General features: G+C 40.9%; 1 protein-coding gene across 2 annotated transcripts in view; it reads right to left on the reverse strand.

Moving 5' to 3' along the window:
• Positions 1 to 7,957, reverse strand: part of snap25a (synaptosome associated protein 25a) — a 35,403-nt gene extending 27,446 nt beyond the window's left edge. Inside the window, exon 1 of one of the 2 annotated variants that reach the window (XM_018694730.2) lies at positions 7,807 to 7,957. The gene's annotated coding sequence lies outside the window, so the exon portion shown is untranslated. The remainder of the gene's footprint in view (positions 1 to 7,806) is intronic. The other variant, XM_018694729.2, reaches the window with a different exon arrangement.
• Positions 7,958 to 16,875: the final 8,918 nt, after the last annotated feature.

Below are 16,875 nucleotides of genomic sequence, written 5' to 3' on the forward strand. Positions count from 1 at the left end.
ATAAAGCCATGTTGTCCTGTCCTTGCATACTGAATAAGAATATTCGCCTGAAATGTTTCATAGTGAACAATAGTGATATCTTGTCGAACTGTTTTGAGACTGAGAAATGAGAAGAAAAGCCAAAGCAGTTTGTTAAACTAGGCAGGAAAATCAGTTTTAGGATAAAAAGGAGTGGATAATAATAAATTCATTGGGGAATAAATTCCCTAATGTATGAATTTCTGTGATCGCCATAAAACAGGTTGGTGAAAATCCCACATACTGTGTTCTTTATGCACAGAAATACAAACATTCAAACATAAGTTGTTCATACTATCCTGCAAGGCATGTTTTACAACACCTAAATAAATCCTACAAGACATATCTACCTATGCCCATGGGAGTGTACTAAGCTATTTACAGTGGAGGGTTAGGGTAAAGCAGATAAGGGATGTTAGTATGAGAAATTACTGTTGGAACTGTACACTGTGGTTTCTAAAGTGTTTAAAGAGCTGCTACTGGTCAGGTTGGTCGTTATGTTTATTAGTTTCTCATCAGTATGGTGAGTGAGTGTGGTTCTGGGATGCTGGAACTTATAGTTTACAGCTTTCTGGAAGTGCCGGGCCCAGTTTACATGAAGTAATGTTGGTAGGTGGTTACTCAGTTGGCATTCCAGTCACACACCTACTCTCAAAAACTATCCGTCCAAAGTGACCACTCACTCTAAACAGATTGAGGGATAGCTGCACGATGACCTGTGTTTATGTTAATGTAAAAACTGCTGTAGCACGGCAGTGAAAAAATATCATCCTCCTTTTTATTGTCTTGATGCTGCAGCTGCATTTGCTAATAGAGACCAGATAGTCTGAGGGTGAAGACAAGGACAACCACTCCCCCCATCCCTCTCCTCACTGGTGCTGACCTGCATGGCTCCTTATCAGTCAGCTCCCTGCTCCTTGGAAACAAGCGCAGAGCAGAGTAGAAGGGACAATAGACGGGTAGACAAGACAAGAACATCTCAGTGGTGCAGGCTGACAAGTTTATTTTAAGCTACTGTAGGAAGATGAGAGGAACAGAAAGTGCACATGAACAAGGATGAAAAAGAGAATGAAATAAGGCCACATTTCAGTATGCATAGCGTACTGAGCGCTGCCAACGCCCTTCAGCCCTGTGCTCACAGTCACCTTTGTGGTTTCTGGCTTCATCATTTGCCCACTCATGGGAGCACCTAGAGCCACATTTATTACTGTGCAGCTATGATGTTTTGGTGGCTAGAAAGCCGTGGGGATACCACGTTTGACAAGCCAAACATGACATGGAGGGCTGCTCATGGGCTGATGTTGGCAGTAAAGTTGAGAGGAGACAAAGTGGGATAGATTAAGATGGGGTGGGGGGAGGTTTAGTAGGTTGATGGTGCAGATGAACACAAGAAATTTCTGCACAGGCCTCTGCAGTCTGTTTTGAATTACAGGCACAACCTCTCGTGTTTTACAACGTAATAAATGTCAGAGTGAGAGAGATGTGAAGGCTCTCTGGGTGACTAATGCAGCAGATGTCCTTTTTATATCTGCGTGTTTGATGGAATCTCAGGCATGGAAACGTTCAAGTAAACCACAGAGAGAAAAGACGGAATTCCTGATGTTTGGGCGATGCAGCAGTAACAGATCAATATTGATGACTTTCATTACAATTTTGGTCACAGCTTTTTGGTGTGGAGCATTTTTGTACACTCGACACTAAGACACAAGACGCCAGCAAAAATATCCCAATCAGTGATCCCAAGAGGTTTAATTCGCAGTTCAACTGGACACATTCATTTTCTTAAAATGACTCTCCACTTCTTTCATGGTCATTGGCTTTAGTAGCCAGGTGACTTCAGTGTCAGAGAGGAGCCCGTTAAAAATTTGAAAAGTCATAAAAACAAAGACATTAAAAAGCAATTAGGTGCACCCAGAGGATGAGAAATACCCTCTGAAAGAATACACATGAAAATATCAAATTACACCTCTGCTGCCCACTTTTTTTGTGTATATCTAATGTTTTTAATTAGTGTTATGTAGCAAAAATATCTAGAGTAAAAAATACTGATAAATTCTCAACAATATTCAGTGGATCAGTAGAATACTGCCATATTTCAGTTCCTAATTTAAATGCTGCAACGTTGACCTTCACTGCCAGTAACTCCAAAAGAATCAATAATGCTGATACTCTGTATTGCTCACAAGGCATTTTAAGACATTATATACATGGACATTAATGCCAGCGTGTTATGGATTCATTCTGACCAGTGCAATGAAAATTATGTTACGATTTACTGTAAAGCATGAGAAGAACTGACAGGTTTGATAGCCTGTGTGGTGACTGCGTAGCTAAAAACAAGTTCATTACAAAGTCAAACCAGATGCATAATACATAATACATCACACTATGCATGCCATTATGCCCTAAATGCATGCAGTCTTCATACTGTAATCCAGTAGTAGTGCATATATACTCTATGATGACGTTAAAATGTGACAAAACTCATGTCACGTGAAAAAAATCAGGAATCAAATCAAACATCCTATGAATGCTAACTAGCTTAGACGTACCAGACTTTTAAAGGTTTATGTAAAAGCATTGCAGAGGCTAACCTGCACCAACAACCCCGGTCAGCTGCACTGCAGCATCATAAATTACCCAGCCCAAGTGACGGACCTACAGCAACAATATCACCAAAAAACCCACCACGTAACACGCCGCTGATCCTTGAATGAAAACCGTTTCCACACTCCACACAGTGTCATGTTTGCAGAAGACTGATACAGCCGTATTGTCCCTGCACCTGAGCACACAAACCCGAGCAATGTAGCACGCAGAGGGTGTATTCATGTTGACCCAAGCAGATGAACTGGCGGCTTTATGCTTCACTGATGCAGGGATAAGATGTCTATACATGCTTTTATTCTGGAAATGGAGGCTTTATAGTACAATACTACTGAAGCCATGGCTGATGCTGGTGGTGAAAATGATACGGTTGAAACTACAGATCGATGTGAAACTGAAGCAGGCTGCATCATACCCTACAAATGCATGCATACAAGTACTTGTATTGTATCATCTCTGGTTTAACATACATTCTGGGTCATTTTAATAGCAGTCATTATCTGTACAAAAGATTTACATTTCACATAGAGCATGCACACTTCTTCAAACGATTCAACCTGGCAATCATTCACTTTGGCAGTTTCTCCCGCTCATATTTATACTCTCTGTTTCCATTTTCTGTCTCTCCACCTCATTCTTTTCACTCTCTTTCTAATCACTGTCATTTTCTCTCCCTAAATTCATTTCATTAATCAAAAGAATAATAATCTAGCCCTGAGAGAGCAGGACAGAGGACAGATGGCAGAATGATGATAGCGCCTGACAGCGCGTTGGAATCTGGTGACTGTCTCATAAATACACCTTTAAAAGGTAAAATCATGGAGGATTTTTTTTAATGTTTTGTTCCAGAAAAGCTTCAAAAGCAAGAGCATCACTGGGGAGATAATATTAACCACATTGCTTCTGTGAGAGGATACAATTGAGGTAGGATAAATGAAACTAAATTTAGAGAAGTCATGCTTTTGTGCAAGCATGAAAGGATTCTTGACAAGTGTGCTGCTCATATCTGCTACCTATCTCCATTAATAACAATTTAACTACCCTACATAAAGCAATCAGACAACTGTATTGACCTAGTTTCCGAAAACACATTAGATAGCTTTTGAAAGACAACAAACTAATACTGAGAGGATGGCATAGCTGAATGAAAAACATAACCAATGACTAGCTCTTCCTAATAAAAACTAACAAAGGTTTAACTAACAAATTAGAGCTGTGTTGTAGAGAGCGAAAAGAAGGAAAATGTTTATGATGTGGTCTGGTGAGAGAAGAAATGCACCACAACAAGATCTTTCTATGCATTGCCACAGCCTCGAGGCCTCAGGAGCGGCCATTTTGTTTCTCTGTTTTTGTTTACATGCAGAGTGTCTCTGACAAAGTGAGAGGTCGTCCCATGGGGGCTGACTGGACACAAAAATCTCACTTCTCCTCTTCCTTCCTGTTTCTACTGAAACACTAATTTGGGAAATATGCTTAATCGGTTTTCTTACTGAGACTTAAATGAGAAGATTGATACCACTCTCTTATCTGTATGCTAAATATGAAACTACAGCCAGCAGCTGGTTAGCTTAGCTTAGCTTAAATACTAGAGGAGGAAACAAAACCTCAGTAATTAATACATTATGTCTCATCTATTTAATCTGTACCAGAGCTTAAGAGTAAAAAATGACATGTTGCAATGTTGAAGGGATATCTTCTGCTATATCACAGGTTATATAACCTCTACACACTTCTGTTTTCGCATCATATCTTAATTAGTGGACTGAGGAGATGCTGGTCAGCAGATTTTGTTATGTGTGGACAAGCTAGCAGTATCTCTGTGGTAAGATAAGCTAACTTGCTGGTAGTTTAATATTTAATGAACAGACATGACCATGGTATCACTCTTCTCGTCTTATTCTTTACAAAACAGTGAATAAAGTCATTTCCCAAAATGTTTGTCTTGTCCTTTAACAATGCAGTGTTAATGCTCTTACTTGCTCTGTGCAAAAATCAAATATCCTGAAAAGTAAAAAACCCATTTTTCAATTTCTCATAATCCCTTGTGGTAACCTCAGACAGAATAGCCTCTGGCTCTCGACAATGGACCCAGAATAGGCTTCACTATTCAGAGAAAAGAGAGAGAGAAGAGCATATTTGACCACCATAGTGTATCAATCAGGATATCTCAGAGCTGCTAATGCGACAGCAGCAGAACAAGCTCTGCTGGAGGATGATTTTGTTTGTCATGCAGCTAAATCCTGAACTGCTCAGTGATACAGAGAAACAACCGCAGTAGGCTTTCAGTTCTCACTCCCAATCCAGACCACTTTACAAAACAGGGATCAGGCCTAGTTCTTTACTCAATGGCACTTTGTAAATGCCCTTGAGTTAAGAATTATGAATGCTTCTTTATCTGTACCTTAAGCAGTCATTTTGTCCATCTCTAGTTGGAGTCTGAACTTAAACTCATTCTGTGATACTGCACCTGTCCATTTTTGTCTTCAAAATGTGATCAAATCTTTGTATTTTTGAGAACTGTTTGTCTGGAGAAATGATCCCTTAGACAGGTATATCACATATGACTTACGTCTTATTTCACTGAACACCAAAGTGAGAGGGTTTGTGTGGCTGTAGCATGAGGTTAATGTGTGTAGTTCCTCATACTCTGGCAGACATGAGGTGGATGATTGGGCCTCTTAAAAAGCTCTCAAACCATAAAAAGTCTATAGGCTTTCTTTAGGCTGAGAGCCTTAGTCCGAAAAGGTTGAGGAGAAAAAGAGCTGAGAAACAAATAAAACCTGTACCTGCACCAAAACACGCAATGCGCTGCCAGTCGGCTCAGCATTCACCAGCATCGATCACAGAGGCTTTAGCTCCATTTCAGAACAGTACAATACAGGCATGCGTAAAAGTGGCTCTCTGAAATTAACAACGGCCGGGGTGTTTCTGAGGAAAACAATCAGTGGATGGTGATGGTGCTGTGAGTCACCATTAATCCATAGAGCAGCCCCTTCACAGTGTATGCAGTACAGGCCTGACACCCCCTCCCACCACCACCACCTCCACCCCCTCCCCTGTTTCTGTCTCCCTCTCTCTCCCTCTCTGCAGTCCAAACAGTGCAAGCCGCATAACACGATATGGTATAGCGGTCATGGCAACTGGAGCATCCTTGGGGGCTTTACTGTGCTCTCTGTATACTGTAGGCTATAATCTGCCATTGTCATGAATACACAGCTGTCAGTGTTCAAAGGCTGTGGGGGTTTCTTTCACATATGAACCCATATTTCTGTTTGCTTCTGTCTTTAACATAACATATCTTAAACTCGTTAAAAATCACCACAGACCCACTAAAGGAATGTAATTTGAGTAAAATGTAATAGTCAACTCATGCTGTAGTGCCCAATACAAGATTTCCAGTATAGCAAACATTCAATCAACCCTCAAGTGGCGACATCTGTTAGTGACCATCAACCAGCCAGCCAGTCCAGCCGCCCCATGTGGTAATAAAAAATCATTCCAGATGCGCCAGAGATCAACACGACTTCGATATCCTGAGCTGCCGCATCGTCAAACCCCAGGACAACCAACAATCATGTCTCTATTCCTGCATCACGAGGCTCGGCTATGTCTCACAGCGGCCATGGCAATGTGCGCCGTGCGTGTCAGGCAGCACAGGGCGTCGATTCACCACACAAAACCCCCTACATCGACTATTGTTTGTCACCAGTACCTGTACACCTGCAGATATCGACCACGTTCTCCAGGAGAGAGGTAATTTAAGTTTGGGTTATGAAATCCGGCACATCATACACATGACACGATAAGTGAGAAACCTGGTCTGCACCGCTCCTGCATGCTTTGGACATGTAGTCTAGATAATAAGGTCACATTTGGAAGCATTACAGTAGCTATATATGTAGTACGTAGCATAATGTCCTGCATCATAAATACAGCAAATCAAGCGGGTATAGGCTTGCGCTTTTGGAGTCCTCGGGTACCAATTTAGCACACGGCCATTGTGCGCCACGCGCGATTGACAGACAGCGCGTGCGGTGCTCACTGACAGCTATGTCCGTCGCTACGGAGACGGATGGCTGGCTAGATGGATGGATGGGATACTGGGGAAGGGGAGGAGGAGGAGGAGGGGGGTGGTTGGGTGTCATAGTGCGGGTTTCACCGCGGTCCTCCCCGGCGCTCTTTTCTCCGCTCCAGCTGCCCCCCCCCACCCCACACAGATAAAAGCTACCACCGGGATATCTTCGCGCTCCCTCCATGCTTAGGTCACGTAAATGTGGCTCGGGTCTGTGATGCAAAGACACTGCGTAAAAAAGAAACACAAGGAAGAAAGCGAGCTGGATCATGCTTCACCCCCCCCCCCCCTCCTGTTTATATCATCTACCCTCCTCCCACCGACCTCACCATGGCGCAGTTTACTATAACATGACATTTTCTCAATCAAACTAGACCTCAATCAATACAGGTCTTTTCAAATCAGCGCCGATGCTGTTTTTGTTTTGGTTTTGGTTTTTATTATTTCTGGCTGACATGTGTGCGGCGGATTGATGCATGTTTCACCATGTTGCTGCGACATCAACAGTCTACTCGCTGCAGCTGTGAGGTGGGAAGATGAGGCTCTCAGTCAGCCACGACACAGGCTTTTTTTTTTTTTTTTTTAAAGAGAACAATCCCTTGTTAAACGGCCGGGGAGAAACATGTCTGAGAAGAGCCTCTTTACTCTGCGGTGTCTGGACACATAATCGACCCGCTGAGACATTCATTTCACCTTCCCGGGTGTGTGTATTTCCCCCCTCTCTGGCGCTGTCCACGGTGCTGAAACACTGAAAACGCCCACACTGAATATACGCATTATAGCGCACCCGCATCCATCCTCTCAGCAATCCACTGCGCGTTTGAGATTTATCACCCGGGAGGTCACGCATTGCCTTCAACAGCCTTCTCTCCTTCCTTTACCCTCCTCTTCCCCCACTGACAATGCCGCAAATTACCCGAGATATTCCCGAAGCAAGGTGAAACCCAAAAGCAGAGGCTGCGATGGGCGTTTGCATCAAAAATGAGAGAAAACAGGCGCTCACGTTTCACAAATACCAAACATCCGCTGCTTCAATTTAGAAAAAGCAACCCGCTGAGGAGATATCAGTAATAAAAATAAAATGTAGTAGAAACTGTCTTCGGTCTTACCTGTGCCTGTTGTGAGTGCCCCGCCGTCAGTATGGGAGGAAATGTCTGCGTATATCAACAGCTAACCGATACCAGCGTCTCTCTGTATATAACTGGGATGCTGCAAAGGCACTGCGCGTCGGCTGCTGATCCCTCCTCACTTCTTCTTCAATGGGGAGGGGGAGGGGGGTGAGGTGGGGGCTGGAAGGGGGTGGGGGGGGGGGGTGGGGTGCAGTGCAGCTCTCGTCAAAGATGGCGGACACTTTTGACGTCAGCAGCAGCTTTTAATAGATATCTGTCAGAAAGAGAGGGAGAGAGAGAGAGAGAGAGAGAGAGAGAGGGAGACTTCAAAAAGTCTTTGTAATAATGGGCAGCTGCACGGATAGCAACACAACAACTGAATATTTTAGATGTTTTGAAATGCTGCTGTTGTATGTTTCATATCCCACCATACTGTATGTATAGACTGGATATACATTATTCATTATTATCAGTTTCTTTACATGTGTCAATACAGACTTGGTTCACTGGCAGGATCATATTGGTTCGAGGCATCTGGTACTTTCCACAACACAAAATCTTGTCACAGTTTCATATGTACTAGTTCATTATGGAACAGAACAAAATGTGCTCATGTTCCAGTAAGAGTAACCTCACTGTTACTGTTCACAGAATTGGTCTCTCATTTGGTATCAGTAGAATTTTGATGGAAACATCCTCACTAAAATTTTAGATTAAAGCATTCTGACTTGTCAGAGATGTTTTCCGCCAGTATGAGTAACCAGACTTCACTGATTGATTGGGCAGTGTCTGTGGTAGAAGAGAACGTATTACTAATCAGGCAAAGTACCCCAACCCCATCAGGCCCCCAAAGTCTCTGTGTGGATATTGGATTTGGGGTAATGTGATTAATTACTTACAAATATGAGAATATGCAACACTAAACTACTATATAAATTGACATAATAAAGTGGTGGGCCCTGTATTACTGCATGGTTGTGAGGGTCAGTCTTATAAAAGATCCCAATGTGGAAAACCTGGCTTTATGCCCTTCATTATTACAGCTGATACTGTGCTTAATTTGTGCTTATTCCTGAAGTACTTGCGCTTTTATCAAATTACCACACAGCAAACCTGGAGGCATTTAATGTTCCAGTAGAGAGGGAGTAAACACACTGCTCAGACTTGTGAAGGAAAAGGGAGTAAAGAGCGTTCCAGTGGTTAATTTCTGCCCCCTGTGAGATTAATCTGGCTATGGTGGTAGCTATGGAGCTGGTTAGGGATTTCTTGTTTTCTCATATGAATATAGCAACTTGAAGAGAATGATACAGCATACATACAGTATATTGGCCAATTATATTCCAGCCCAAATGACCTTGAGGACATTTTTTAGGGTCCAAGACAAAGATGAAGACGCTGTTTTAAACAAGAAGTATTATTGTTAACAAATCCCATGATGAGACAAAAAAAAAACAAACAAAACAAACAACAAAAAACCAATTAATTGATACTAGTAACAAGTATTGTGTGTGTGTGTGTGTGTGTGTGTGTGTCTGTGTGTGTGTGTGTGTATCCAAAAATGAATAAAAGCATATGATGGCATGTTCCTTTAGTACAAGGAACATGGGCACTGTAGTTTAATTTATGTCAAACTCATCATGCTGCTGTGCTCACTGTGTATTGACTCGCAGGTGAAAATAGTCCCACACAAATGCACTATTTACTTGTATTTGAGTGATGTTTGATAAAAACTACAGAGCTCAGCTTTAAGAAATGATTTATCCTCTTTTAATAATCAAAGTACAGAACTGTGACCTGAAGATTTATATCTTCAGCAGGGGCCAATGGACTGAGTGCTGAGAGCCACAGAGAGGGTAGAGAAGCCAGGAAGTATCAAGAGTTGGATTAATACATTGTTGTGTTAGTCTTTTCCTCGAGAAAAATAACAGCCTCATACTTTAAACTTTTCCTTGTTGTTTGGACTTAAATCTTTAAATCTTAAGTCAAGATTTTTTATGTGGCTCAGTGTCATAAAGTGTTGTTTCAATGGATTTTATAGACCTACATATCAGTTCCTGTGCATCAGCAGAACTTGTCATTCATCACATTTTCTTTGTCAGTTGTTCAGAAGAAACAGACAGCCTGACATCGCACAGAGGCAATCTGCTGTGTGTGTCACAACTGAAATACAGTTTTCTTTCTGAAACACACAAAATGAGGCTGATTGATGTTTTCTCAGCACGTCCGCACTGGATCGTCTGTGGACTCAGCAGTGTGGGAAAGTCCCCCCTCTCCTCTACTCTCCTCCAGCAGCTGCCTCTGCTTGGCACTGTAACAAATGTGTCTTCAATTGCTCTGAAGCGAACCTGTCTCCTAAATTAATGATAATGATAACTCTGCATGAAAAATCCATTTGGAGAGGAGAGCCAGAGGAGAAGAAAAGACAGTGTGAGTATGTGTACAGACTCCATGTATGTCTACAAGGAAAGTGTGTGTGTGTGTGGAGAAAGTGAGGAGAATGAATCTACAGGTCCCTCATTCATTCACTCTCCTCTAAAACAATATTACAGGAGTATAACACACCAAATTAGGGAATAAATGGAACTGGAGCAATTGCCCGATCAGGTTAGAGCAGAAAGGGTTTCCAAACTGAGGTCCACGGTCCTCTACGGGTACCTGAGGTAGCTGCAGGGGATCATGTATCAGATTTTAGCCATAGTAATGGACTTTAATAATAAGCTAGCCAAGAGCAAAAAATGTACTCAAATCTATGAGCTCAAATATTCATTAATATGGGTCTAATGTGAAGAACAACGTGTCTATTTCTTCTGTGTTTGACAAGACAAGACTAGGAGAAACAGCTTGCATGTACAATAACTGTGCAATTTATTAGGAATATCACTACACCTGTTTATTCGTGAAATTATCCAATCAGTCAATCATGCGGCAGAATTGCAGTGCATAAAGTCATGCAGATATATGTCAAGTGCTTTAGTTAATGTTCACCTCAAACATCAGTATCAGGAAAAAAGTGTGATCTCAGTGACTTTGACTGTGGCATGATTGCACGATTGGCTGGTTTGAGTATTTCTGACTCTGCTCCTGGAAATTCCTTACACAAGTCTCTAGCGAGCAGCAGTTCTGTGGCCAGAGGCGCCTTATTCATGAGAAAGGTCAGAGGAGAATGGCCAAACTGGTTGGAGCTGACAGAACTACGGTAACTCAGATAACCACTCTTTACAGCTGTGGTGATCAGAAAAACATCTCTGAATGCACAACACATCCAATGGATGGGCTACAACAGCAGTAGACCACATCAGGTCCAGTCAGCTGAGAACATAAATCTGAGGCTGCAGTGGGCACAGGCTCAACTAAACCGGACAAGTCAAGACTGGAAAAACTTAGACTGGTCTGATGAAACTGCATTCTGCTGAGGCATGCAGATGGTAGGTCAGAATCAGGTGTCAACTGCATGAAACCATGGTAATGGGGGATATTGTGGTTCCAGAACTGCTGGACCTTACCTAGTATTAGTATGGTGTTACTGATACACTGCTTGGTAAATCGATCAAAGTACTTTGGTAGATCAAAGTAGTATATTAAAAATTGTTACACATTTAGAATGAATTAACTTTAAACAGCTGTACAGCAACCCTATTATTATCATTTATTATTTTTAAATTGTGGGTTTTAATAGTTGTAGTTGGTGTGATACTTTTTTTTAATCCCAGAGTATATACAAGTATTTAGTGATTTCCATTAAATTTTTACCACTAGGTGGAAATGTCTTTGAGATAGCTGTTAAATCATTAAGGGACACTAAAAGTCTTCCCTGAAACCCAGACTAATAAATTATTTTGTATTTAACAGGTTTTTAAGTAAAAATGACCACAGCTGTTATATAATACAAGAAACTGTATGTGATACAATAATACATTATATGAGGGATTGGTTAACAAAAAATAAGTAAGAAAATAAATTGCACAATTAAATTGTGCATTAAAATCAAATTGTGTTGCAGGTCTGTGGATGCACCAAATAGTACTCCTGTGCTGCAGTTTCGTTTTATGATGAAACACAACTGCAGTAAAGCGGTCTTAAATATGGATTACGACAAAGGGCCACAAGATTCAATAATAATGTAGGACCTTGGCATTGCACCATATACATTTCTTTAATTTGAAAACACTGTTTGTTTTTTATCTACCACCTGGGAGCAGGAACAAGCTGTGAGAGAGCTTATTTACACGTCCAGCACATATAGCTCAAAATGATCAAGTCATTTGGAGTCCTGTTTCTGGCCACCTGATTAATATAAGTCCAGTATTCATTTTCCTTTTAGCTCTGTTTTCATCTCCACCAACTCCTAAAAAAAACGCTGCTAAATGCTAACTGTGTTGCTAACTTGTCTGTCAGCCATTTTGTGCTGAGCACGTTGTCTACCGTGGCTTTTTACAGCTGCCCTCTGTGTCTGACATGAATGGTAAAGAGAGCAGTGAGAGTGAACCAAAATGGTGAGCCTGTGGGCCACAACACCAAAACAATGAGCTGAAAAAAGCTATAAGGCAGACGCAGCTGATAATTCTCTGTGGGTTCGTCACTACCGGCCTTTCACACAAAAGTAGTCTTGCGATCTATTGTTAACATAAAAAATATTGATTGTAGCTAATTTAATAATATAGTTAATCAAAATACAAAGGCCTGATGACATGAACATGGAGCTTTTAGGCACCCTGGGGCAGCGAGGTAATCAAGACTTGTCTATGTTTAACTCTAATTTCAACCACATCATGGCTCTTGATTTTGGTATGGAAGCATTGCATTCCCAAGATCTTTAAGGTCTGACACTCTGTTCATAAATTTGTGTCTTCTTTACGTGCTTGATAACTCATCCATTAAATCATGCAGTTGTTTATTGTTTCTGCCTTAACTTTTACAGGCACATGGATTCTACACATTCACACTATATTTGATGCCATCCAGAGCTCAAAATAGTTACATCTTCCAATGACTCAGCATATTCATTCAAAAAAAAAATCTGACTCGTCTTACTCCCAGAGTACCAGATTTATGAAAGAATGTTACTCAGACTTGATTCAGGTTAATCCTGTTTTAAACATTATTGTACTAACAATGAGAATTTCAAATTAATATTATAATTTTTTTTGTCTAACAAGGTTATCAGCCGTGTGAACCAGGCATTGTCAGCTTATTGCTGGAAACATCCCCCTGGCACTTCTGCTGCTTATCTTCCACATTTTTATCCTCCACAGAGCAGCTCCAGATTGAACAATGCGATGAAGTCCTAATACTGCAGGTTCTTAGTTCTTTGGCTTTTGTTTTGGAGAGTGAGTTTGTCACTGTCATTTAGCATTTGAGTATAATACGATGCCTTAAGGTGGTAAGATGCTGATTATTCACACTGAACTCTGTCACTGTGAGAACGAACACTCATCCTTTCTTCTTTTTTCTTTTCTTTTCATTCTTTAAATCTTTCTATCTTTTTGCTGAGATTAAAGAGAATGACTAACTTTTCAGAAGAGGCTTTTGAAGTTAGAGTGGTGTTTGCAGGGAGGGTGTGTGTGTGTGTGTGTGTGTAAAGTGTCTGGGGAACTCAGGGGATGGAGAGCTTGGCTTTAGCGGTGCTTCGTCTCACGGTCAAAGAGCAAAACACAGCAAGTAGAGGAGAAGATTAGCTGCAGCATTATCAGTCCTGTAGCAGACAAGCTCCCGCACTCTGATCCCCCCCCCCCACCCCCCTTCTTTTACTGATTTCATTCTTAATTAAACTTCACAGGGAAGGTGGGAGGCTGGAGGAACCGCGGAAGAAGAGGATGGGGGTGATTTGTGAAAGAGTGACGAGGCGAAAAAAAAACAATAGGCTCCGGGCTAAAAAAGGAAAAAGAGGTGTGAAAGATACGGAAAGGACATAAATCGACTGAGACAGAGGTATGACATTAAAGGTGAGGAGAGGCAGAGATGAAACACACTCCATGGGATGTACAGAGAGGGGATTGTGTGTATATATATGTGTGTATGAAGAGAAAGAGGGCAGGATGAGAGATGAAGATAGTCAGCCAGGCTGTGTGCTTCAGTGTGGGGGAGGGTGCTGCAGCAGCAGTGGCAGCCTTGCTGTGACTCAGCACTAAAATCTGCCTCTCTCTCTCTCTCTCCTCTCCCTCAAATATCAGCCCTTAGTCATCGTACCAAGCACGCTATTAGACCTCTTTCTCATCAGTCTTTGGAGAGCTTGTCACGACAGCGCATCTGTGATTTGACTGTTTTGTTGAAGTTTTCCATCTTATTGAGGTTGTATGTATTAAAACAGCAGCAGGGGGATTTATATATAGTGCTTTCTATATTTGCTCTAGATATTTTGTGCGAAGTAAATTTGCAACTTTAGTAATTAATTAAAATTTTTTGAGTTACCTACCTATACCTCACTTGAGTATTTCTATTTTATGCTTCTTATTGCTTCAACTTTAATTCAGAAATCCATGTGGCAGTGGCATGTACTCCCTTCCTCACTATATTTATGTGACAGCTTATTTTACTAGTTGTTTTACTGATAAAATTTACCACAGAAAACATATATCAGAATTTCCTGTAAGAATTAAATATTTACAAAAAGCTGTGTCTTTAGCATGTTTACTTACAATGTAATAAATGTATGTCGGTTCCTTTAATTTTTCCTTTAAATTCTTTTAAATTTTTAAAGGAAAAATTAAAGGAACGAGAATAAATGAGTGGAGAGACATTGCATAAATAGTTGCCCCCACAGAGGGGATAAGGGTTTTAAATGAAAATGTGCTATGCTCATCATCGTCAATCATGCCATTTCAATCCAGTTGAACACCTATGGGAGATTTTGGACTGCTGTGAGAAAACACTCTCCACCACCATCAACAAAACACCAAGTGAGAGAATGAAAGAATTGTTTTTTATCCCTCCAGTAGAGTTCACAGACTGGTAGGATCAATGCTAAGGTGTATTGATGCTGTTCTGGCAGTTCCTGGTGGCCTTACTACAACACCTGTCCTTTAATTTGTTACCTGTCTGTATGTAGTAAGTTTTGTAATATGAATTGTACATCTACCATTGTGTATCCTGTGCGTCCACATAATTGGCTATGCCATTAGAAGCACTCAGATGCTTTACTTAGGTAAAAGTAGCAATGCTATAATGTTAACATACTACGATAAAAGTTAAATACTTGCATAAACTTATATGTACAAGACTCAGTGCATAAGTCAGACAAATACATCCAAACTAAACTACAGGGAATACTCCCTGTCATATGTAATATTATTGTGTATTACACTGCTGGAATTTTTGCTAGAATTACTGATGCATTAATGTGTAAGCTGAATTTTCAGTAAATCCTTGAACCTGGGCGAACATACAGGTCTTTTGTCCCTACCACCTAATGCAATGCATAGGAATGTCTCTTGAAATAGCGCTCCTAGAGTGGCAGGCGTATCAGACCTTGGTCAAAATGGTTACAATAATAAACATGCAGTTATGCAGTCATGGTTTGGCTAGGTTTAGGTACAATAACTAGGTTTAGGTTTAGGAGAAGATCGTGGTTTGGGTTAAAATAAGCGCTTCCTTTAAGTTGACAGAGGACATATGTTGTCATGGCTGCAGTAATAAAAATGTGGTTAAGGTTGTCAAAGAGGAAACCAAACAGTGGTCTCCTATGTGAAAGTCCTGTGTTTTGTCATTCCATCCATCCACCCCAACCTCCTAATATGTTTTTGATCACTGGAGCAATGTTTTTAGAAGTGGTCCCCACAAATACAAGGATGCTTATACACATGACTGAGCATGTGTAATGTGACACACCTACCAAAAACATCAACGTCAAGGATACACAGACTGTGTTTGGATGTAAGACTGTAAACATACCTTTTGTTTCCACCTTTAATAGCAGTAACAATAGTAAGTAGCAGCTAACTGGGATGCACCTAATTTGAAGTATATCTTATTTTTGGTAGTTTTATTTACTGCATAACTAATATTTTGTAGACTTGTTATAGTTTTTTAAATGGTAATTTGACTGTAGCTTTCAAATAAATGCAGCACAGTAAAAAGTACAGTATTTTCTTCTGAAGAGATGTAGAAGAGCAGAAGTATAAAGCACCATATAACTGAAATTTAAAAAGGTACAGGGACATGAGTAAATGTGGTGTGTATTTATGTATTTAAACACTACAGCATTTTATAGCAGAAACATCATAAGGCTCAGTTTCTGCACCCTCTCCTTCCAAATTCTATTTCATTTTTCACTCTGTTTTACCTGCAAGCCTGTTGTTTTGTTTGGTCTTTACAGAGGTGCTGAGCTGTGAGCAAATGCACATCAACAAAGATGTGCATGAAGAATAGCTTTCAGTCTCATCCAGCCCACTGGGGAGAGTGATATTCAATCTGATAATTGAGGTATTGATAGATAGGAGTAAGTGGCGACATTGATAAGTGTGGGACTGAAGGTCTTGTATCCGATGGTGAGGATGGTTGTCAGAGGGAGAATCGATCCACATCGACCTGCAGCTCTACACCTCACTGGCCTATTTTTTCTTGTCTTTTCTATCCTTGGCTTCTCTATTTTCTTTCTTTTGTTTGCCTTTTCCCTCACCTTCTTCCCTCACTATATATTCATTTCCTTTTTGGTTCAATTTTCTCTTCTCTTCTCCTCTGCCTCTTGGTACGTATTTGTGAATCGAGAGAAAACAGCCAAAGCCTAAGTTACGAGGCTTGTGTGTAAACAGTGAAGCACAACAGAGCAGAGAACAGAGTGGAACAGGACAGAGCAGGGTGAAGCAGCCAGTCAGAGCAGAAAAACAGAGCACCACATGATGCAACATGCGGTTATGTAAGTTATCAAGTATCTTAATCTTATACAACAAAATCTACACAAACCCTTGGTAATGTCACTTAAAAGTAACACAAGATAAGGTAATGTAAGATAATGTAATGCAAGGTAATGTAAAAAATATAACTGAAGCAAAGGAAACAAACAGAACAGAAGTTGTGAGGGTGCACTGGCCCAGAATCTAACGTCCCTCCTGGCTAGCTCACAGGAAGTGGCAC

Source organism: Lates calcarifer, linkage group LG7_1 (assembly GCF_001640805.2).
Source record: "Lates calcarifer isolate ASB-BC8 linkage group LG7_1, TLL_Latcal_v3, whole genome shotgun sequence".
Classification (NCBI taxonomy): Eukaryota; Metazoa; Chordata; class Actinopteri; family Centropomidae; genus Lates; species Lates calcarifer.